Raw genomic sequence first — 24,288 nt, 5'->3', positions numbered from 1 at the left:
TCAGTGACCAGACATCAGGATGCCTGAAGATGACCCAGGATGAGGCAATTGGGATTAAGTGACTTGCCCAAGGTCACACAGCTAGTGAGTGTCAAGTGTCTGAGGTGAGATCTGAACTCAGGTCCTCTTGACTCCTGCATTGGTGCTCTATCCACTGCACCACCCAGCTGCCCCTGTGTAGATGTATAAAAGGGAGTAATGTGTAATCAGAAACCCTGGAGAGATAGGCTGGAGCCAGAATGCAAAGCAATGCTCAACAGAGGAGTGTGTATTTGCTCCTGGGATAATAGGGGGCCAATGGTATTGATTGGGTAGAGGAATAACATGGTCAGATCCAAGCTTTAGGGAAATCACTTTGGTAATCATGTTAACAGATTGGATATGGGGATAGGAAAAGGTAAGAGCCAATGATGATGATACCCGCAGAAGAAATGGGAAACTTTACAAAGGTATGGAGCTGAGAAGAAATAGAATGAATTTTGTTTTAAACATTCTGGCTTGAGATGCCTGTGGGATATGCAGGAAGAGATGTCCAGTAGGAATCTGGTAACAAGAGACTGAAGTTCAAGAAAAACTTTAGGGCTGGATATATAGCTCTGGGGGTCATGGACACAGAGCAAGGAGACTCCATGGGAGATAATGAAATCACCGAGGCAGAGAATGTAGGGAGGGAAGAGAATCAAGTTTAGAGGACAGCAAGCTCTCCATGCTGCTCTGGTATGCTGTCACAGTTTGGTTCTTCTCCCTCCCGGGAGGGCAGGCACTTTGACTACATTTCTTCTGCCTATTGTTTGTTTCTTTTATGTTCCACAGGGGACAATAGGGAGACCTGGCTCTGAGTGAGCTGTTGACTTCCCCTTGAACAGGTTTAGGGTCTGCTCCATTTCAGATGGAGTCTGGGCAGCAAAAAAGGAAACACCCCAAACACTACCAATGGCTGGGTACGGGAGGGTGTGACAGGGTGGAGGACAGGTAAGATTATATGTTTGTGTGAGTAGTATCTGGGTGTGTATGTCTAGAGAAACAAGGCCTTCCCTCCCTCCCCTCTTCTCCCCATGGCCTGCCTTCCCTGCCCCCCATGTCCCCTCTAACCAGTAGACAGTGAGGAGAAAAAAGCCTAGAGAGAATTATTGATCCTGCAAAGCTTAAGAGTTAATTCAAGAGAACCTACAAAGATCTAGAAAAAAAATTTGTCTCTTATTTAGATCTTTCAAAAGCAGTATTACCTTTACCCATTACAAAATCAGATAATCAACAGATCTCTTTTTCCAGAATTGTTAAACTTCCTCCATAGCACATATTCAGACAAACTTGAGAAAGTCACATTTGGGTTATAATTGCCTAAGCTGAGACTAAGAATATATAGCAATATTTATTACTAGTGATTGAAAAGAGTTGCAAAATTGAGGAAAAGTCAGTTCACTCAAAAACTAACCATTTCCCCAGGACATAGGAAAAACTGCCACAGTCCCTTTAAAATGAACAAAATCCTAACACTGAATATTAGCTAATTCTGAAAACCTGAAACAGTCATTATCTGCCTACATATTATAAAATTTTAATTTTTGGCAGAGTTAAATAACTTGTTTCTATTAGACAACCAGAACAACAGAAAAGAAAAAAGATAACCTTATTAAACTATGAACTGTATGAACACCAGACATTATGAATGTTCACTCAAGCAGTATATTGTTCTGTTTACTAATTCATTAGGACTGGTTGTTTTAAGAATGAAGAACAACCTCAGAGTAGAGGGGAACAAATTCTGTGCAAAAGGGACCGACCATCTCCCCAATACCTTTGCCAACTGGTGACTAACTACCACCAACTTGCAGGTAAGTCCAGGACCTCCAATCCAATACCCATAGCAATCTTAGGGGAAGCTACTCTTGTTGGTAAAAGGACCACTCCCCATCTATGCAGCAGGCAAACTGGCTAGCTGAAGATGCAAGGCACTGGGCACGGAGGGCAGTGGAAAACAAGAGGCAGCATATGACAATAAAGTCAAACTACTATCACTTTCTTTCCTTGGAACCACAGAGAGACAGCCCAGAACCCAAGAGCCTTTGGAATAGACATGTCCCCAAGACCACTGGCCTAGGTTCTACCTCCTATTCCTGAGGCCATCATTTGAGTGCAGCAATCACTGCTGACCCAACCGCAATAGTTGGGCCCATAAAGGCAGGTGCACTGGGCAGTGGCATGATTTACAACCCAGGTCCTACAGCCATCATCCTGGGAAGCAACCCCTGTAGAGATGTTGTGTGGTATCTGATTATGTAGGTGATGCAGTTACACCCACTGAAGACTGGGAAAAGAAAGTTCTCACCACCAAAGTCCTTGGCCCCATCAAATGGTTCACTATCAGAAACTATTATGATTTTACCAGTTGAAATGACATTAAAGAAGAGGCATTACAATCTGCTGTGCTGTCATCCCCCAAGGAATACTGAATCTTTCCATCTGGTGGGTAGCAGCTGTGTACATGAACTCTTTCAAAGCAGGGGCTGTCTACTTTTCTATTCTATCTGTATTGCCAGAACATAGCCTAGTACTTTCCTTGCACATAGTAAGTGATTAATAAACAATTTTTCATTCACTCATTCGTTCATGCTGGGGACACTACCTAGATAATATGCCATATGAACTGAGTTATTTATTATCAAAAACATCTCTTTCACACTCAGAAGGTCTCAGATGTCTTGCCCTGTAACATTTCTTGGATCCTAGTAAGGGTTATTTGGACATTATAGGCAAGACATTAAGTTGCTCTTCAAATGGCAGCCCTCAACTTCATCTCCTTATCAGATTCAACCCTAGTTAGGCCTTATATTTTGCTTTGAAGATGATAAAGAGAGAAATAGTTTAAAATGTTAACAAAAGTTCTATTTTGTGATACAATCTAGACAGTGAGCAGATCTTTTAATAATTTCTAAAAGAAAGGCATTTCTACTCATACTATTTTTCCAAGCAGTAAAATCAAGGCACAAAATTAACTTGTAGTTACAATCTCCCCCACAACACTTAGCAATGCGGCTTAGCACCACTACTTTCAAATCAGTCTTTCTCTGAAATGGAATAAAAAGGTATAATGGGGATACTCCTGTCATATGCTAATTAATAGCTAATTTTAAAGACCTACTAAACGTCAAACTAATCCTTCATTTTACTGTCAAAGTAATGTAATAACCTTTTACAGAATGCCTTGCTTTTTAATACTCAATTAAATCTAAGTTTACATCTAGGCTATTGCATATAATATGAAATAGAATAATTTCGAATAATTATTTTGAAAGTCATAAATTTCATGACACTTTACGGGGATACTTTGAGCAGATTATAGGATCTAATTGCAACAGTGCTATTACAAGCAAAGTATACAGAAAAGGATATCTGTTTACCCAATACTGTCGGTATAGATTTTTTAAATAGTCTTCAAGAGATAAACATTGTGATCGAGTAAATATTCTTAAAGCTCATTATTTTAGTGCTGTACTACTCTATTAAATACCCATGGAACATGAGCAGCATCCTAGTCTCTAGATATATACTGTCAAGGAAGGAGGCAAAGATAATATAAATAATGATAAATCCATCAAATTTCTTTATAGCATATTTTCCAAGAAAACCTTATGCTACTTGCACCCCTCTCATATTCCTTTTTTAGTAGTTCAAGGGATGGGGTGGTGGTGGTAATCTTAGTTAGCTTGATTCAATTCATTTTATTGTGCAATTTGACCAAATGGATTAGATTCTCATATGCTAAATGAAACAAGATGACAAGGAGGAAAACTACACAGAAGGCTCACTAATTTCCCATCAATGCTTCCAGAGGTCATAGAACATTAGAGTTGCAACGGACCTGGCTCAGAAATAGTCTGCTCAGCTCCTTAATTTGATGGATGAGAGGAAAGGTTAACCTGAAGGAGGAAGGACTCAAATCAGATCTCTTCTTTCTAATCCAGTGAACTGAATCTTCATTGTGCTTTAAAACTCATGTCTCTCTCTTATATTGATACCAGAAGGAAGTGTTTATATGCTGAAGGAGGAGGAGAACTGGCTTCAAATACAGAACTGTAAACACTGCCCTCCCAATCAGGGAAATAAGCAAAGCTATCAAAACCAAGTTTATATACTTAGATATTTGTTTATAGTCCTTACAATATTCTTACTTGAAAGAGGTCAGACTAGAAGAACAATACTAGTTAAACTGCCAGAATTAATGGAGTTAATGAAGTTGTTCTATTAAGGATAATGAGCAATAATCCTCATAAAATCTATCTATATGTGTGTATACATACATACATAAGTATATGAAATTACACTTTGATTCTTACCATAACCCATGAAGAAAAAAGGTTTGATGATTTTCCTCAGGTTACAAAACTTACAATAGCGTCAGTGACAAAGAAACCCAGGCCTCTTGACTTCAAGGTCAATGTTCTTTCCACTACTACATATTGTTGGTTGTGATTATTTTTATAAAGTTTCATTTGTCTTCATCCAGTTTAAATAAAATCAGCCTTACACAACTACACCAATTTATTATAACAATTTCAACTGGACCTCTATTTCCTGAAATAAGGGTGCTATGATTTGTGAAACATCATTGTAAGCACATTGAGTTAAACAGAACATGTAAATTGATTTTAGATGCCTTTCATTTCCAGTAAAATGATTCATGGTCCATGATGCTAGAGGCAGTCTGGAATACAAAAGACTTTCCAATCCTAACACACGATGAAGTCACTGCTTCCACCAAGGTTTTCATAATAGGGTCCAAGATCCTTTTAAGGATCAATGTTCCAAACAGTGAAAAGACTCATCTCATAACTATTCAGGAAGTTTAAAAGGTAGTCAAGTATGTAAGATCATCCCCCTTTTTGGGGGGGGCAACCTGAAACAAAAGGAAACTGTGGGTACTACTCCCCTTGTAATCTAGCTACAGGGCACCGAAGTTCATGCTCTGGCTCTATGTAAATCACCAACATTAAAACTACCAATCTAAGTTCAATTAGTTACTTTAGTGGGAAGGGGGGGGAAAGAGAGCATTTGGTCTCCCCACCCTCAATGAAATAATAATAAACTTAAATAATTATTACTCTTAGCAATGGGTTGCTGTTATGGTGGCTAATTTAGAGCCCCCAAACAGGGCATAAAGTTCTAAAGATGACTGCTTCTAAACTGGCAAATTAGCCAGAGAACCAGAGATTCTATGTTACCTCATCTATCATGTAAGTCCAGTGCTTCCCAAACCAAACTATACTGCAAATTAGTGAAATAACTAAATCTGCTTCTGACTTTTAGTTTTAGCTTAGCTGCTTTGGGTAGCTTCAGAGCTTGGAAGAGAGAAGGGGAAAGAACAGGATGAAGGGAAAATGGGGAGGAGAAATCAGTCTATAGGTTTTAAGAAAGATGGTTGGTAATAAAAGCTTTAACAAATGGCAGTTTTCTGTGGACTGGTGTTAGCTAACATTTAGTGAATACTTATATAGTCCAAACCCTATCCAAAACACAAGTTCCCTTGACAACATCTGCAAAAATGGTGATCTATTTTTTCATTGAAGAACTCTGGTGGTAGGAACTGAAGGTCACTCTCTTTTTTGGCCTACTCTAATTAAATAGTTAGGAAGTTCCTCTTTATAGTAAGAAGAACTTTTCCTCCCTATAACTTCCACCCATGTGGATCAAAGGGAGAAAATCTAGTAAATTCCCAAAAAAGACTAGGGATGTCACCAAATAGAGTGACTGCATTTTCAAATCTTGGACACAAGTTTCAAAAGGATTTTATTTGTAACACCATGTCCATCCTACCTCCAAAAAAAAAAAAAATGGGGCAATTGTTCAGGCTCATGTAAGTGTGCAGAAGTGTAGTCTTCCTGAGCTCTTGGCAACTTAATGTTATCAATGATCACACAAATGGACTTTGTATACATATAACTACAGACATTCAATATGGTGGTTTTTTATGCAAATAGTTTTGAAGTTGTAATCATGATGTTTCTTCAGCCTGTAGCACTCTCCATATTTTGGTTTAATCTTTTGTGACCTGTTTATTTTTACGTTGTAATGACTTCATTAATTTAGTTACCATTTGCCAAAATCCTTTGGGGGATATTTCCATAGTTCACTAAGGGACATTTGAAATTAGCACTATCTCAGGAAGTACAGGCAGTAGGTTTGCACAAGCATACACAGAAATCACCTATGGCTCAAATACTTTACATGATACTAGAGAAGAGAAATGGCTACTTTCTCTCAGCCTTCTGTTTCTTTTACACAGCATTGACAAGTCTTTCAGCTGAATTTCTACCATTTCTAATCAAGTCACACACTGAATCTGTAATGCCTGAGAAGTAACTGTGATATTTTTGGAAAATCTATTTCACATTATACCAAATGCATAATGGATGTGAAAAGAAAAATGTTCTACATGCTAAATGTCTACCTTTTCTTAATTTACAGTCAACACCCCAAAATTCAAGTAGATAAAATTCAATTCAATAAATATTTATTAAGTATCTATAATGTACTAGACACTGTGCTAAGTGCTGGGGATACAAAAACAGGAAAAAGACAGTTTGTCCCTAAGGAGCTTAAAATCTAACGAGGGAGACAACATCCAAATAAATATACATAGATCAAGATAAATGGGAAATAATTAACAGAAGGATGGTCCTGGAATTAAGAGGAGTTGGAGAAGGTTTCCTGTGGAAGGTGAGATTTTTATGAGACTTTTTTTTTTTTTTAGCATCTGAGTCAAAGATGGCCAGATTCACTAATGCTCCATGCTCTAAATGGGAAATGATTTGATTTGATTAAAAATGAACAAATTTTTTTGAGTATCTACTATATCAAAGACATTGTTTAGGAACTTTGAGAAGTATAAATAAGTATAAGGCATTCCTTGCCTCTCAAAACAATTACTGTCTAGTTGAGAAGACAAGATATATTCATATCAATTCAATAAATATTTTACTGTGTGCTTAGCAAATGTAAGGCACTAGGATAAAGTGTTGGGAATACAAAAATTAAAACCCATACAACCCAGCCCCTGCCCTCAACAAGGTTCTGTGTAGTGCTCCCCATTCTTCGAGCTGAACATGTTCTCTCCTTTGCCTCAATTCAATTAAGAAACCATTTACTAGGTCAATACTATGTAAAAGCCTCAGTACTTGCTCTCAGTCTTGCAGTACATTGACTTATGCACATATATCATACCCCTCCCCCATAACTCCTGGAGGGCAGGGCCAACTGCCACTTTCATTCTTGTATTTCTGGAACCTAGCACATTTCTTGCATATCATTGATATGTAATAAACTTGTGTGTGTGTGTCTATGTAAAAGGGAAGATATGTACACAAGCAATTATAATCCAAATTTAAAACGAATTACATGCACGGGATTGTTGAGGTAGATTGGCATGAAAGATTGAAGAAGAGTAGGATGGTGAGATGGGGTTGTTGGTTAAGCAAGGCTTCATGGTGGAAGTGGAGGAAAGATCCCTGTTCTAGGATCTGTTGGGCAGGCAGGGCAACAGTACACTGTTAGAGACAAGGAAGCAATAAAGGAATTAAATTCAATAAACATATATTAATCATCTACCCTGTGAGTGGCACAGCCTCCAGCAGTAAATATCAAAGGGAAACAAAATACAAAATACAAAATCAGTCCCTGCCCTAAAGGCACTTATTTCTATAGAAGAAAGGGCGGGGGGAGAGATAGGCGTAGAAAAGATACAACTAGGATAAAAATTTAATATAAAGTAAACTAAAGAGGGAGGGCACATTGTTCAGGTTGACTGAATCACTCTATAAAAACTGATAACATTACGAGCCAATACATGCTAAGTGTCAGGCAGGGAACAAGTGAGGACGAGAAGTAGCTGGGGTTGAGAGAATGCTGGAAACAGGTTGTGGCCAGATTGTGGGGGGCTCTGGATGCCAGAGTAAAGAGTTTCGACTTTATCCTGTGGGCAATGAGACGCCACTGAAGGTGTTTGAACAAAGAAATGAAATGATGAAAGCAGTGTTTCAGGCAGATTAGTCTGGCAGCTTCCCCATGCGTGGGGGGGTGGGGGTGGGCAGACTTGATAGAGCAGGAGAGGCCACTGAAATAGTTCCCGAGTGATGTGATAAGGTCCTAGACTAATTCACCTCCCTCCCAGCATTCATTAGCTCTCTCTCTCTCTATTACATCCACAAGCAGAATCTAAGGACTGCAGCATGCCTCTGTGCCTCCAGCAATTGACCTAGGTCTGCCCAAGGTAAAGAGTACTTTTGAATGAAAACCCAAGCTGGCCACTCATTAAACAGAGATCATGCAGTTATCATCTGTTCCTTACTGTTTCTCTCATCTCATATACTCCCACCAACGATGTCATTTTTCCCTGTAAGTATGGGCAGCTCCCAAGTCCAAAGCTCAGAATGAAGCTGCTTTGGGGCTCAGGAGAGAAGTTTGGAGTTGGAGAAACTGGCCTGAAGAAAACCTTTTGCTCAAGCAAAAAAATTCACTGTCAATCAGATTGTATTTGCTTTAGATCCAACAGAAAAGGGGACTGAGAAAGGACTTGAATTTACTGAAGCTACAAGTGGCTTACCAAGTGCGGTTGAGTCAAGCCTGACTGCTCTGGGTTTCTAACCAAAGAATTAGATAATTAGGACCTAGATATAAACTAAGATGTGGGAGTTTGGGAGATACAGGTGGGAGAGAAGGATATGAATGGCAGGGTGAGATTCCTTCTTCCCACAATGGAAAAGAATTCACTTTAAAAAAAAACCCTCAAAGACAAAATTAATTACAAAAACAAGAACAAACCTATTAAAACTTCTCAGGATCAACTGTCTTACAGTTGATCCCCTTTTCAGGTCCTTATATGATGTAAAAGAATATACACATGGGGAAGATGTCGCTTTTACTTTATCTCTGTCTCCTGAGCTATCTTGGCAATATATGTAACAAAGGAAGTTAATCATTTTCTTGGTAGCTTTTAACTTTCATCTTTTCTATATGTCTAAAGATAAAAGCTGGAGTATTTATGGTTAACCCCTCCATTACCTAACCTTAATTCATAAGGAAACTGACAAATATGCCATTTTTTAACTGGGATACTTTGAACTGGAACCTATCCAGTTAGCATCAAATCTTCAGGAAACAGGAACAAATGTGCTTTAAAAACAGGCTGACAAGTCATTTCTGGGGTCAACCTCCACAGATAGCTCTATTTTCCTTTAGAAATAAATCTGTGGGCCCCCGCCAAAAGCCCTAAGGCGGGAAGCAGCATTTGAATCTCAGTCCCCAAACGCTGGCTGGGAGGACCAGGAGGCGAGGTGGGTGTGAGGAGAATATTCAGAGGTCAAGCCGCTAGCTGGGGAGAATGCCCAGAAAAGGGAAAAGAAATAAAACTATTGAAGGGTACTTTCTCGGAGAAAAGACACTTCCTCCCTTCCTTTCTGACGAGGAAGAACAATGCTTACCATCAGGCAAAGACACAGAAATCAAGGATTCTGTGTCCCAGCCCACCCAATGGGCTCAGGCCATGGAAGAGCTCAAAAAGAATTTTGAAAATCAAGTTAGAGAGGTGGAGGAAAAACTGGGAAGAGAAATGAGAGGGATGAAAGAGAAGCATGAAAAGCAGATCAGCTCCCTGCTAAAGGAGAACCAAAAAAATGTTGAAGAAATTAACACCTTGAAAACTAGCCTAACTCAACTGGCAAAAGAGGTTCAAAAGGCCAATGAGGAGAAGAATGCTTTCAAAAACAGAATTAGCCAAATGGAAAAGGAGATTCAAAAGCTCACTGAAGAAAATAGATCTTTCAAAACTGGAATGGCACAGATGGACGCTAAGGACTTTATGAGAAAGACAGATATCACAGAACATAGCGAGAAGATTCGAAAAATGGAAGATAATTTGAAATATCTTATTGGAAAAACAACTGACCTGGAAAATAGAATCAGGAGAGACAATGTAAAAATTCTGGGACTACCTGAAAACCATGATCAAAAGAAGAGCCTAGACATCATCTTCCATGAAATTATCAAGGAAAACTGCCCTGAGATTCTAGAACCAGAGGGCAAAATAAATATTCAAGGAATCCGCAGAACACTGCATGAAAGAGATCCAAAAAGAGAAACTCCTAGGAGCATTGTGGCCAAATTCCAGAATTCCCAGGTGAAAGAGAAAATATTGCAAGCAGCTAGAAAGAAACAATTCAAGTATTGTGGAAATACAATCAGGATAACACAAGATCTAGCAGCTTCTACATTAAGGGATCGAAGGGAATGGAATAGGATATTCCAGAAGTCAAAGGAACTAGGACTAAAACCAAGAATCACCTACCCAGCAAAACTGAGTATAATACTTCAGGAGAAAAAATGGTCTTTCAATGAAATAGAGGATTTTCAAATTTTCTTGATGAAAAGACCAGAGCTGGAAAGAAAATTTGACTTTCTAACACAAGAATGAAGAGAACCATGAAAAGGTGAACAGCAAAGAGAAGTCATAAGGGACTTACTAAAGTTGAACTGTTTACATTCCTACATGGAAAGACAATATTTGTAACTCTTGAAACATTTCAGTATCTGGGTACTGGGTGGGAGTACACACACACACACACATGCACACACGCACACATACATAGAGACAGAGTGCACAGAGTGAATTGAAGAGGATGGGATCATATCTTAAAAAAAAAAATGAAATCAAGCAGTGAGAGAGAAATATTGGGAGGAGAAAGGGAGAAGTTGAATGGGGCAAATTACCTCTCATAAAAGAGGCAAGCAAAAGACTTATTAGTGGAGAGATAAAGAGGGGAGGCAAGAGAAAAACATGAGGTCTATCTCATCACATTCCACTAAAGGAAAGAATAAAATACACACTCATTTTGATAGGAAAACCTATCTCATAATACAGGAGAGTGGGGGACAGGGGCACAAGTAGGGTGGGGGGGAGGATGGAGGGGAGGGCATGGGGAGAAGAATGCAATCCGAGGTCGACACTCATGGGGAGGGAAAGGATCATAAGAGAATAGAAGTAATGGGGGACAGGATAGGATGGAGGGAAATATAGTTAGTCCTATACAACACAACTAGTATGGAAATCATTTGCAAAACTACACAGATTTGGCCTATATTGAATTGCTTGTCTTCCAAGGGGAAGGGTGGAGAGGGAGGGAGCTAAAGAAGTTGGAACTCAAAGTGTTTGGATCAAATGTAATGTTCTTACCACTGGGAAATAAGAAATACAGGTTAAGGGGTCAAGAAAGCTATCTGGCCCTACAGGACAAAAGAGAAGATGGAGACAAGGACAGGGAGGGAGGATAGAGGAGAGAGCAGATTGGTCACAGGGGCAATAAGAATGCTTGGGTTTGGGGGGGGAGAGGGGATAAAAGGGGAGAAAATTTGTTACCCAAAATTTTGTGAAAATAAATGTTAAAAGTTAAATTAAAAAAAAAAAAAAGAAATAAATCTGTGTTCCTTGTTTCATGACATGATCACCAACCAGTCCACTGGCAATACCTACAATTTCTGCTCCACACAGAAAAAACAAGATTTTCACAGAATGAATTCCAATTTTGGTCTGCAAATTAACTGGCAGAACTGCAAACCTGATTCAGCCAACACACAGGCTCATTGTAAGCTGAGCATGTCAGAACTTCTGTGATCAGCTTATGTGAACTAGAGCCTTTTCTAGTCAGAAATCCAAGCACTATTCTATGAACACCCTTCAAGCACCAGGGTCATTTATGAGTTTGAGAACCAAGTTGAAGATCCTTTAAAAAAAAGAAAGAAAAGAAACTACAAAACCTGTTAAAGGTAAAATATCCAGGAACCATTCTTAAGTAATGAAATAAACAAAGACACTCAATGTCTGAAATACTTTTCTAAAGTCATATTCACATCAGATTCATAGAAAAGTGAAAGGAAATCCTGAAAAGACTAGCACTGATTACATTTTAAAATTCTGACCTGGGTTCTGAGGTGTAATTACATTTAGTTTTTTAAAAAAGGAGAGAGAAAAGCAAAACATGTTTTTTTGCATACTTCAATCACCGGTGATTAGGCTGAACAAGTTCCTTCAGGCAGACCAGATAAGGAAAGTAAAAGTAAATGCTGGGTAAAAAGAGGAGGGGATTGTTTATAGTATCATGATAGGCCTCATCTTATCAAAGAGTTATCTTGGTAGGTCTACACCAAGGTGACAGGTTCTCAGTCTTTCTCTGAGATGAACAAGACCAAACAGGTGCTGTAATGATGACCAAGACATACAAAATGCCAGTTTTTATTTACTCTGCCAAATAATCCAATAGCGTGATGGGCCTTGGCAATTCATTTCTTTGGCTTTATGTCTGTCATCTTTTTTTGTTCTGCATCTTGATGAGCCTGATCATTCCCTTTGAGTTTCTGTAGCTCTAGTTGAGGCGCCCATGTATTAATCTCTCCATATACTTCTCTATGTACATAGTAAACAACTCTCCAAGTGCTTCCAACCAGCCTCAGATCTTTTTTGCTCTTTCTGATGATTTTTGAGAACAATCTTTAAATAGATCTCTGTAGAAGGATTGAAGGCTCCAAATCTACAACTCACAAATCATTACCCTGGGGAAGTTTAAAATGTACTTTGTAATTGGAATTGACTTTCTCAGTATCCCCTCCACTTTGCACAGTTGGCTGTATAACCTGGGGCAAGTCACTTAAGCTCTTAGTGCCTCTGTTTCCTCACCTGGAAATGGGGATAATAATAGCACCTATTTCACTAGAGTGCAGTGAGGGTCAAATGAGATAACATCTGTAAAGTGCTTTGCCAACCTTAAGGTCCCATAGAATTGTTACCTATTATTATTATAGCACATGTTGTTCAGTAGTGTCCTGCTCTTCGAGACTTTATTTAATGTTTTCTTGGCAAAGATAGTGGTATGGCTTGCCATTTTCTTTCTCAGCTCATTTTACAGAAGAGGAAACTGAGGCAGACAAAGCTTAAGTGACTTGTCCAGTTACTTAACACCCAGCTAGTAAGTATCTGAGGTCAAATTTGAACTCAAGTCTTCATCACTGTAGGCCTAGCCTACCATGTAGCTGCCCTATTATTAGCAAATAATAGGTATTTAATGATGCTTATTGATTTGACTTAGAAGTAAAAGCAATAATAATATCTACGGGAAATGTACACCCTCTGTGACTGGTCCTAAGTAATCACTTTGTCATAACACTACACCAACATTAAGGGTAACTTACAAGTGAAAATTAAGGAAGTAACGTTAAAATGTATGATGAATTGTTACACATGCAAAGTGTTACCCTATTGGATGTCCACTGACAGTCCAATGGCACTCATGCTAATGGAAATTCCAAAATACTAACCACATACCATAAATTACAGTGAGCGGAAAGCACTGGACTAGTAGTCAGAAGGCCTGAGATTGAGTCTTGTCTCTGCCTCTCAGACTACCTTACTTTAGCGGGAGGTCACTGCACCACTCTGTAAAATGAAGAGATTGTACTACAAGATCTCTAAGAATATGGAAAGAAATAAGGGTTGGGCAAGCGGCACAGTGCTGAATTTGATCCGGAAGACCTAAAATTCAGAAAATCCTCTAGCAGACACTAGCAGTGAACCTAAGCAAATCACTCCATCGCTGTCCTCCTCCCTTTCCTCAACTGTAATAATGTAGCACCTCCCTCCCGGATTGTTGCGAGGATCAAATGAAATATGTGTTAACTGCTTAGCTCAGTGGTTATCGGCATAGAGTAGGCGCTTAATAAATGCTTTCTGGAGTGTACACTCAGAATATCCTTTACCTTAGTGGCATATGCAGTTTACCTTGTTCAACGTACTGCGATTCTGCAGGTGAACCAAACTACATCGTTTACCTTACTATATTTTCAACTATAGAAAAGATCTGCAGCATCTAATAGTGGGTGTGGATCGAGAAGAAAGGAACCAAAGGCCATTAAACCAGATTAATCATAAACCCTCCCACCACTGGACCAGGATTTTCTTGAAACACTTCCTGCCTTTTGTTTCAAGATGTACACCTTTCAAGGGGATCCAAGTATCCCAGAGCAACCGGCCAACCTTGGGTCCCTTATTCACATTCCTACAGCGCGTCCCCACGAAGGATCCTAAGTTATCCGCTGCCTGTTTGTATTCTACACACTCGGTCAAGTCCGTCAATTAGCCAACTTGGGCAGCGGCGAGGCCCCAACAAGGAGGAGGAACCTCGAATTCCCCAGGGAATTCGTGGAGGGAGTAGGGAGGTGGAGATCAAAGGCAGCAAACCCCACAAGACCGCAGCCTAAGGACCGACCTGGGCTCCCCCAAAGCGGGGACGGGAGGAGGGAGGGGCAGCTCTAAAGCCCGGGAGACTCCCTTTGCCCAGGCCAGCTACATGGGCTTCCTCCCCGGGCTGGAAGGGGAGGAAAACCAGGGCTTTCGGCTCGAGGGAGAAGCGAGGTCCGGGGGGCCGACTGCCGGGCTGGCATTGGGATGGGGAGGTCTTTTTCATTTACGGACGCAGGTGGGTGTGAGGGCACCGACCGAAATGGGGAGGGGACAGGGAGGGAGGGACCGAGTTGGGGCAGGTGGCGGGCTGGGGGGAGGGGACTGTCGGGGCTGAGAGGGGCGAGGGGCGGGGATGCGGGGAAGCCCTCTTCCAGAGAGGGGTGCAGAGGGGAGGGCTCCCCGTAGGGGGTGGATGGGGAGCGGGGGAAGGGGTCTGCGGCTGGACAGGAGCTGGGGCGGGCCCGGGGATCCCCTCAAAGGTTGGGGCGCCGCCTCCTCTAGGAATGGGGGGCGCGGGCAGAGAAGGAGGAGGGCCCCGCCCCCTCAGGGGATGGGGTGCTAGGGACCGGGGTGGGGGGAGGCCGGCAGTCCCACCCTCACCTTTCTCTCGAGACCCCGGTCTCCCCGCAATCCCCAAGTGCCCGGCCCAGTGGCTCCTACCTCTTCCCCGGCGCTTCGGGCTCCGCTCCCCGCCACCTCCGCCTCCCGCCTCCCATCCACGGTCCCTCGCCTCCCCTCCGCCTCCTTCCCTCCCCCCGCCGGGTCCGTGCCTTGACAGCCTCCCGGACCAATTGTCACCTCAGCCTCGCGGCTCGCTGACCAATGCCCGCCGGGCGGAGGCGGGGCTTCTCCAATGTCATTCAGGCTCCTCCCCGGGCCCCAAGATCCCTTTTGTTTGGGGAGAGCCGGGCAGGGATTGAGCTCGCGTCACTTCCGGCGGGAAGAGCTCTCCTCCCAGCCTGGCGCGCGGCTCGGCTCTCGCGCCCCATCCTGCTGGGCTCCATCGCCGCTCGCCGGGCCGCGGCAGGGGGCGTGCATGCCTTCGCCTGGTCCTCGACGGAGCGGGAAGGACTTGGCGTTCTTTCCCGGGATGATGTTCCCGGCTTGCAGTTGTGCCCCGCGGGGCTTGGGCTTTAGGATTCGGATTCCATCGCCCAGCTCACTAATACTCTCATTTGTGATCTCCTTCTGGTACTCACTTTAAGAACGAGACTCTTCTTTGTCCTTGGCTGCCCTAGCGGAGATGCCTTGGGAACGGCCAAGGGGGACAGCAGATCGCCCTTCCGGTCTGGACCTTGGCCTTGCCTGCAGCCAGACCCCACGTGTTGGCAGTGGGAGGGTGGTGGAAACTGAGTGTGCAGTGGGATGGTCCCATAGAATGCAAATGCCTTGAAGGCAAAGACTGATTTTTTTTTTTTTGGTACCTCCCAAGGTTTAGCGCTGTCAATAGACATGGATCCCACCATGTGCTATGGGGATACAAAGGCCAAAAAAATAATCCTACCCTCAAGGAGCTCAGGAGGGTGACAACGTGCAAGCAACTATGTGAAACCCAAATATAGATATGCAAACGTGGACATATGTCCATATGCCCGTATGTACGTAAGTGGGGAAGTAGACATAACCAATATCTTGGGAAGATTCAGAGCCTTCCATCTTCCAAAGTCCTGATTTCAAGTTCCGTCTCTTGAAGGACATTACTGATGAGATTGAATTAATCTTGGTCAGATCTTACCCCACTTGCTTGGAATTTAATCTAAGGTGGGGGAGCCCATTGTGTTCTACTCAAACTTGGGTGGAAGTAGATCCTTTGGTCTAGATAGCCCAAAGCTGCGGGTGAACTGAGTTTGGAGATAGTTTCTCTCTCCAAGGGTAACATGATGTCACTCTCAGCCCCCCATTGAACACCTCTTCTTTGAAGGGTATATGAACTGCGAGCGCACTGCCATGATTGTTTTTGCTCCAAGGGGGCCATCTGCACTGGTCCTGATCTATATCTTGCCAATGGATCCAGATATCTGAGGAGGAGAGAGTGAGGCTGGTGACTTTGCACAGACTTCCCTCTCAAATCAATTCACTTGCAAGTCATGGCATCATCTTTCTGATGTCTTGGTTCTCTTTCAGAACAAAGGTCAAACAACATCTTTGGTCTAAGAGAGACAGCCAAAGGACTATCCTTTTATTAAAAACTTGCTGACCTTATTAATAAAATGATTAAATTACCCAGAAACTATGCTTCTCAAACTTTTTAATCACCACAATATGGAACTCAATCTAATGCAAACAACTATGCAAAAACAAGATATATGCACATGTCATATATGTATATACATGCTCACATGTGTATGTGTAATACATATACACACATATCCTATGATAAACAAGAATTAACCAATAGAGGGAAAACACTAGATTTAAGAGGAATTTGGAAGGCTTCCAGTACAAAGTAGGATTTTAGCTAGGACTTGAAGGAAGTCAGGGAAGCCTGGAGGCAGAAGTGAAAAGGGAGATCACATCAGGGATGGGGGACAGCAAGTGACAATGCTCAGAGATAAGAGATGGAGTATCTCTCAGAAGAACTGCACGTAGAGTATGGAAAGTATGAGGAATTGTAAGATACAAGTAGACTGGAAAGACAAAGAAGACTGGAAAGACAAAGAAGACTGTGTGGGGTGGGGAGGGCAGGAGGGTAGATTATAAAGGGCTTTGAATGCCAGATAGATCCTGGAGGTGATAGGGAGCCATTGGAGTTAATTGAGTAGGGGATGTGGCATGATTGGAGTTGCATTTTAGGAAATCCACTTTAGTGGATGAATTGAGGATGAATTGGAGCAGGGAGAGACTTGAAGCAGACATATTCACCAGTGGGCTGTTTCAATAGTGGCCTAATTAACACCAAGAAAACACAGGTGCTCTATCAGCCATCAGCACACCATCTATACAAATGGAGAAGCTTTGAATGCTGTGGATAAGTTCACTTACCTTGGTAGTGTACTTTCCAGGGATGTACACATTGACAATGGGGTTGACGCACACATTGCCAAAACTAACTCAGTGTTTGGGAGGCTCCAAAGAAAAGTTTGGGAGAGAAGAGGTATTGGACTGACTTCCAAGCTGAAGGTCTACAGAGCTGTTGTGCTGACCTCATTGTTGTATGCCTGGGAAAAATGGACAGCCTACCAGTACCATGCCAGGAAACGGAATCATTTCCATTTGAACTGTCTTAGGAAGATTCTGAGGATCACCTGGCAGGATAAGGTATCAGATGCTGAAGTCCTTGCTTGAGCTGAACTGCCAAGTATTCAAACTATGCTTCAGAGTGTGTAACTCCTATGGGCTGGCCACGTTGTTTGAATGCAAAATGTACATTTGCGACTGTTTTATGGAGAACTCACATGGGGCAGGTGATCACATGGTGGTCAGAAGAAGTGATACAAGGATGCTCTCAAGGTCTCTCTCAAGAACTTTAGATTTGATTATGGGACTGGCACAGGACTGCTCAGCATGGCATGCCCACATCAGAAAGGGTGATGTGCTCTATGAGCAAAGCAGAATTGAGACAGCACAAAGTAAATGTAGAATGTGCAAATTTGGAGTATCTACCCCAAATGTTCACATGGACTATCTGTGCCCAACCTGTGGTAGAGCATTCTGAGCTCGTATGGGTCTGATCAGCCACAGTTGGACACACTGTAACTTGAGTTTATCATAGTAATGTCATTTTGGTCCTCGTGGAGAACCAAGGACAACAACCAACCAACTTCAATAGTCTAGGTGTGGTTAGGTGATGAAGTGGATAGAGTACCTAGAGTCAGGAAGACTCCTTTTAAGGAATTCAAATTCAGCCTCTGACACTTACTAGCTATGTAACCTTGGGCAAGTCACTTTTCCCTGTTTGCCTTAGTTTCTTCGTCTGTAAAATAAACTGGAGAAGGAAATGACAAATCAGTCACAGTATCTTTGTCAAGAAAACCCTAAATGGGGTCGTAAAGAGTTGGACATGACTGAACCCTCCCCAGCTAAATAACAGTGAGACAAGGGGGTGAATTTGAGAGATGTTGCAAAGGTAAAATCCAAAAGGTAAAAAAAGGTAAAAATGTTGCCTTGGCAACAGATTGGTGTGTGTGTGTGTGTGTGTGTGTGTGTGTGTGTGTGTGTGTGTGTGTATGTGTGAAAGAGAGAGAGAGAGGATCCAGGATGACTCTTACTTTCTTCACTTTTAAAATGAGAGAATTGGATAAGATGATCTGTACTATCCCTTCTCTCTCAACTATTTTTATGATAAATTTTTATACTTTTAAATCTGTCTCTCCCAAACTTCTATCACTCTTTCTCCTACCCCCCACACCCAGGCCAAGCATAAGGGATATGTAGATCAAAAGGACCTTAGATATACTCCAAAATCTAATCCCCGTTCTATAGTATCAGCCCTTCAAATAATTCAAGACACCTTACCAAGGGTTTCCTCCGTTTTTATGGACTGCTTGGAGCACAATCCCTGCTGGTGCTTGGAAGACCAACACTGAGTGATAGAGTAAAGATGTCGTGAGTGAAATTGCTTTTATGAGTACAATGGAGGTCAAAATCTCAGGATTCCATGATGGAAGATTACACCATCCAATCTGTTTCACCGCTATATTAATAATCACAAGAGGGACAGAGTAAGAAAGTATAGTGTAAACCTAACAGGACTAAACAGAAAAAAACTATTCAGTATGACAGCCAACTTGTTTGTGGTGGCCTAATGGTGTCACCTTGTATATGAAGGACAGCAAATTCATTCATGGATTATCTAATTCTTGGATGCTTCTGGATATAGCACAATTGGTAAGGGAAGGATGACAGAATCAGAGACCACCCTTCTCTGCCCTTTAGTCTGCTATTTGCATTCTGATTCGAGGGTCCAGGGAGGGGACTGGAACCTCAGTTACTATACTAGAGGCTGCTAGGAATATAAAAATGAATGTTATGGATCCTGACTTAAGGATTCTTATAGTAGGAAAAAGAGGGGGAAGAAAATGATTGAAATGTTCAAATGCAGGTTTTTCCAAAAGTTTTCGTGCAGTTTTAAGTTTTTAAAACTTAAAAGACTTTGGGGATACCTTGTATAGGCTAGGTGCTGGTATAGATATAGGTCCACAAATAGTTTCATTTCCTTCTCCTCCCATTTGCTCTGCAATGCAATGAGGAAGTACCACATTCCTTGACAATGGGGAGAAGCCCTGGCTATTTTCTGCCTATTCCTGAATCACCAGGAGAGCCAGCCCGGTGATTCAGTCTTTCCTCCCCACACTCGTTGCCATCGACCTCTCCACCCAACCTTTGCTCCACTGAAAGCGGGAGTGGGAGTTCTGTTCTGTGACTTGTTTCCTTTGTAACAACAAGCAAAGTCTTCCCATACTTCCAATGAGTTCCCTTCCTGTCTCCTCCTGGACTTGTGTGGGAGAACCCCAACATGAATGATATCAGCTCTGTTTGGTGTTTTCTGGTTACTCCTACTTTTAATTTATTACTCCAGGGGATAGTGAGTGGGTGGGGATAGTACACCCTATCTTCTAACAAAGTCTACAGTTGGCAGAGCCCAGGCTTTAAATGCTTTAGAGGGGAATAAAAAAGAAGCAGAAAGCACTTGGGCCCTTAGGGAGTACCCAGTCTTATGGGAGTAATATGACCCCACAAAAGCACTTTATAAGGAAATTTAGAAACAAATGCAAATGAGCACATGCCCTACAAACAGATAGTATCTTAATAACACCTTAAGGTGGGATACTTACTTTTTCAAAGTATTTTCCTATCACTTACTTCTTCCAGATTTACAAATTACAAAGCTTAAAAAAAGCCCACCTTATAAATTAGCTCCTTTAATCCTCATCTGGGAAGAGCAGAAAAAATATCCTTTTTGAAGGTTTAAGTACTGGCTATTCTACTTACTTACCTTGGACAAGTCATTTGCCTTTTCTGGGTCCAGTGTCTTCATCTGTAATTTTTTTTTTTTAGGAGAATCTCTAAGGTCCCTTCCAACTCTAAATCTATTATCAACCAACAAACATTTATTAAGTGCTTATTACATACCAGACACAGTACTGGTGCCTTCCTTGTTTTGATTATCTCCAAATTATCCTCTATATATCTTGTTAATGATGGGGATAGGACCTGTATCCCTGAAAAGCCCTTGAACTTTCCCACAAATTTTAGCAATCAAGTTCCTGGTGTTTCCCTGAGGCATCCAGCCCATCCCAGTAAAATTCTTTTAACTGCCCTCTTTGTGGCCCTCTTTGTCTGCACTTGGACCATCCCTGGCTACTTTCCACTCCTAGATCCCATCCAGGTCTTCTCACAGTCTTCCTGTATAAAAATATCAATCTTACCCCCATTAAATTGTGAAAATTCTTAGAATCTGACCCATCTGTATTGGTGTCACAAATACCACAACTCACTAGGAATCTCCCAATCTCTCCACCCAACTGGTGCCTTAATAAAGCCAATACTTGGACTGAAAGAAGGCTTGAGTGGTCATATTCTTTCAAGACAGACCCCTGCCCTGTACCCTTGCATTTTGGGGTTGCTAGCACCCCTAGATGCAACATTTCTACATAGCTGTTTTCATGTTGTCTCCTCAGTTGACCTTTCTTTGTATCCCAGTGTTTTTAACACAGTGCCTGGCATGAAATAGGCAGTAAATGAATACTTATCAACTGATTGACTTGTGAATAATCCTAAGAGGTGGGCTGGGATGGCATTATTGTTGTTGTTTCATAGAAAAGAACAACAGGCCAGGGAGGTTAATTCACTTGCCCAAGGTCAGAAAGCTAGTAGAAATTAGGATCTGAACTCAGATCTTTTGGTTCCACGTCTAGAGGGCTTTCTGTTCTACCACAGCACTAAGGGAATCACTATAGTCTCAATCCATCAATCAATAAGGGTTTATTAAGTGCCTACTATGGGCCAAGCACTGTGTTAGGAGCTAGGAACATAGAGTAAATAAACAATTCCACGTAGAAGGAACTTAACATTTTGTAGGAAGAGATTCTATGTATACATAAGTATATACAAGAAATAAACACATGGTATTGGGGAAGGGCACTAGGTGTTGGGGGTAGGGTATGGTCGGAGTAGAATAAGAAAGTCCTCCTAATCTGGGAGCTAGTTTTTGAATTGAGCTTTGAAAGATACTAGAAGTAAGGAAGGCACACATTCCGGACATGGCAAGCAAACTGTATAAAGGCCCCAAAATGGAGAAGTAATGATTTGTGTAAAGAATAACAAGAAGGCTCCTTTAGCTCTGTCATAGAGAGGTGAAGGGGAATAATGTATGATAAACCTTGGAAGTTTTATTAAAATCAGGATGTGAAGGACGCTAAATGACAGAGGAGCCCAGAGATAATAGGGAACCACTCAAGTTTACTGGGCAGGAAACTGACACACATAGACGTTTGCTTTTGAAATGTCATTGGCAACTGTGTGGAGGATGAAGAATTGGAGGCAGGAGATACTTGAAGCAGGAGATCAATTAGGAATCTCACTTAAGCAACTGGACCATATGACTTCTAAGGTCGTTTCCATTATCCTTTGTATGTAACTGGCTTCCCTTCCCTATAATATGTAGGTATATATGTAGGTATATAATTGGTGCTCAATAAATAATTATACACTGATTAATTGGGTGATGAGAACTAAAGAGGGGAGAGGCATATTCCTGGAGTAGGTGTGAAATTTGAACTAGATTTAGAAGAAAGAGAAGAGGCTAATTGAAGGTCTAGAAATCTAAGAGAATCTGGCTGAAACGCTATGAGGTTGAAAGCTGGGAAAGGAAATTAGGTGGCTAATTCAGTCTAATATTCTCCATGAACTTTGAGGGGGAGGGTGGGGGGAAAGAGAGAGAGAGAGAGAGAGAGAGAGTGAGAGAGTTGAATAACATCCCACTCTTGTAACTTAATCTGGAGTGAATGTTATATACGGCTTTTCCCACTTGGTCCCACATTTTTCTTAAGTCACTCTCATCTACAGAAGTGCCACTTTACTGTAATGAGACCCTGCAAAGAGTTAGGTGGCACAGTAGATACAGTGCAGGACAAGACCTAAGTTCAAATGTGGTTTCAGACACTAACTGGGTGACCCGAGGCAAGTCACTTAACCCACTTTGCCTCAGTTATTTCATCTGTAAAATGACCTGAAGAAGGAAATGGCAAAATACTCTAGTATCTTTGCCAAGAAAACCCCAAATGGGGTCACGAGAAGTTGGATACTACTGAAATGACTGAACAACACAGAGTTAAGAGGCCAACACATCAGGCTCCTCTTGTCCTGGGAACAGTAGGGTCACTCTCAGGGCGCAGAGCACAGAGCGAGTATCTTTGGTTGCTGAGCAAGGTAACTGTAACTGTGTACATTCTCGTGGAATGATACTGTCTCAGAGTGGTTTCTCTGTTTGTTTGCATGTAACTCCTACTCCCTCTTGTGCTAAATAGTGAACACTGCAGCTTCCTGGCATCCGGAGCTGTCTTAGTCCTTTCCAGTCTAAGCTCCTTCTCTACCATTGTCTTGTTTAATTTCTCGTTTGCAGTTTCTGCTGGGAGTAGGTCTATTCTGCCGGCGTCTTTCACATGCTCACAGCCTAACTGGCCCCAAACACTTCTCCCTTGGTCTCTTCCTGCCAGTCTGGGATGGTTGTTACATAATTAAAAAGCATATGGTCAGGGAGGGTAATATTCTGGGGAACTCTTGTGTGGGAGGAAAATGTCTTTTGTCTGATCCAAGAGATTGTGAAATCAAAGGACAATTTCTTCTGTCTCATTAAGCCTTATATAGGATTTAGTAAATTTTTTGAGGGGGGAGGGGAAGAGGAGAAAGGAAATGTCTTTGGAAGGAGGTGAGGGCTTGAGATGGAGAGAAGAAACAGAGCTTGGTTCCAGAAATGAGCAACAGAGAGCCCTGACTGACACTTAGTAGCTAGCTATGTGACCATTTAGCCTCTCTTGGTGTTAATTTTTTTCATCTATAAAATGTGAATAAACATACTTGCATTTCCTAACTTACAAAATATTAAGAGTGGGGGAGGCACATTTTAGATCCATTTTAGAATCATTACCAGGAATTCTAGTACCTGGGGCGTATTCAGAAGTTTGGATGGGGAGATGAAACCTTCCACAGCTGGGTCTCATCGATGTTTCTGATGCACCACTCTACCTATCGTTTCAAGCTCCTCATCGCCCTTCTACTGAAACATTAGATTCTGACCCTGTAAACTCCTCTAGGGTTGGGGAACCTTCAGTCTTCAGCACATTTGGCTCTCTAGGAACTTTTGTGACCTAGAGAGTGTGGCCTTTTGACTGAATCCCAACTTCATAAAACAAGTTCCCTTAATAAAAGGATTTATTTTGTAAAACTTGGACTTAGTCAAAAGATCTCACCTAAGGACCTAGAAGGTCATATGTGGCCTTGAGGCTGAGGGTTCCTCACTCTGGTCTAGGTTCTGATCTTTTTTTTACCTTATCTTGCCTGGAAGCAGGTCTTCACACCAACTCTAGGTCTCCATGTCACTTTCCAGGTAAATCCAAATGCCCCCTCTCCCCACCCTTTTCCAACTCCCTTTTGTCTTCCTCTAGTCAAATGTAAATTTCTTGAGGGTAGGGAAAGTCTTGCTTTCTTATATTTGTATCTCTAGCTCTTAGTGTGCTACCTGGTACATATGTTGTATGCTGAATCATTTTTCCTTACTTGGTATTTTCTTGACAAAGATACTAGAGTGGTTTGCCCTTTCCTATTCCAGCTCATTTTCCAGATGAGGAGCAGAGGCAAACAGGGTTAAATGACTTGCCCAGGGGGGTGAATCTTGCTGATTCCAGGCCTGGCACTGCATCTACTTCACCATCTAGCTGTCCTCCTGGTACATAGTAAACCCTTAATAAATGTTTATCATCATCCTCATCATCTTCCCTTGGTAGGTGGTACTGAGAGGGGTGGAGTGTATTTTATACCTTCAGGTTGCTGATATGGGGGACCTTCCT

At 41.8% G+C, this 24,288-nt stretch overlaps 1 protein-coding gene across 3 annotated transcripts in view; it reads right to left on the bottom strand.

Annotated features, from left to right (window-relative positions):
- The window catches only part of CTTNBP2NL (CTTNBP2 N-terminal like), a 75,201-nt gene extending 60,038 nt beyond the window's left edge, over positions 1-15,163 (bottom strand). Inside the window, exon 1 of one of the 3 annotated variants that reach the window (XM_072644354.1) lies at positions 15,080-15,163. The gene's annotated coding sequence lies outside the window, so the exon portion shown is untranslated. The other 2 variants (XM_072644352.1, XM_072644353.1) reach the window with 2 other exon arrangements.
- Positions 15,164-24,288: the final 9,125 nt, after the last annotated feature.

Source organism: Notamacropus eugenii, chromosome 2, assembly GCF_028372415.1.
Source record: "Notamacropus eugenii isolate mMacEug1 chromosome 2, mMacEug1.pri_v2, whole genome shotgun sequence".
Taxonomy (NCBI): Eukaryota; Metazoa; Chordata; class Mammalia; order Diprotodontia; family Macropodidae; genus Notamacropus; species Notamacropus eugenii.
Note: the sequence above shows the minus strand (reverse complement) of the source record. Positions and strands in the feature narration are given on the sequence as shown.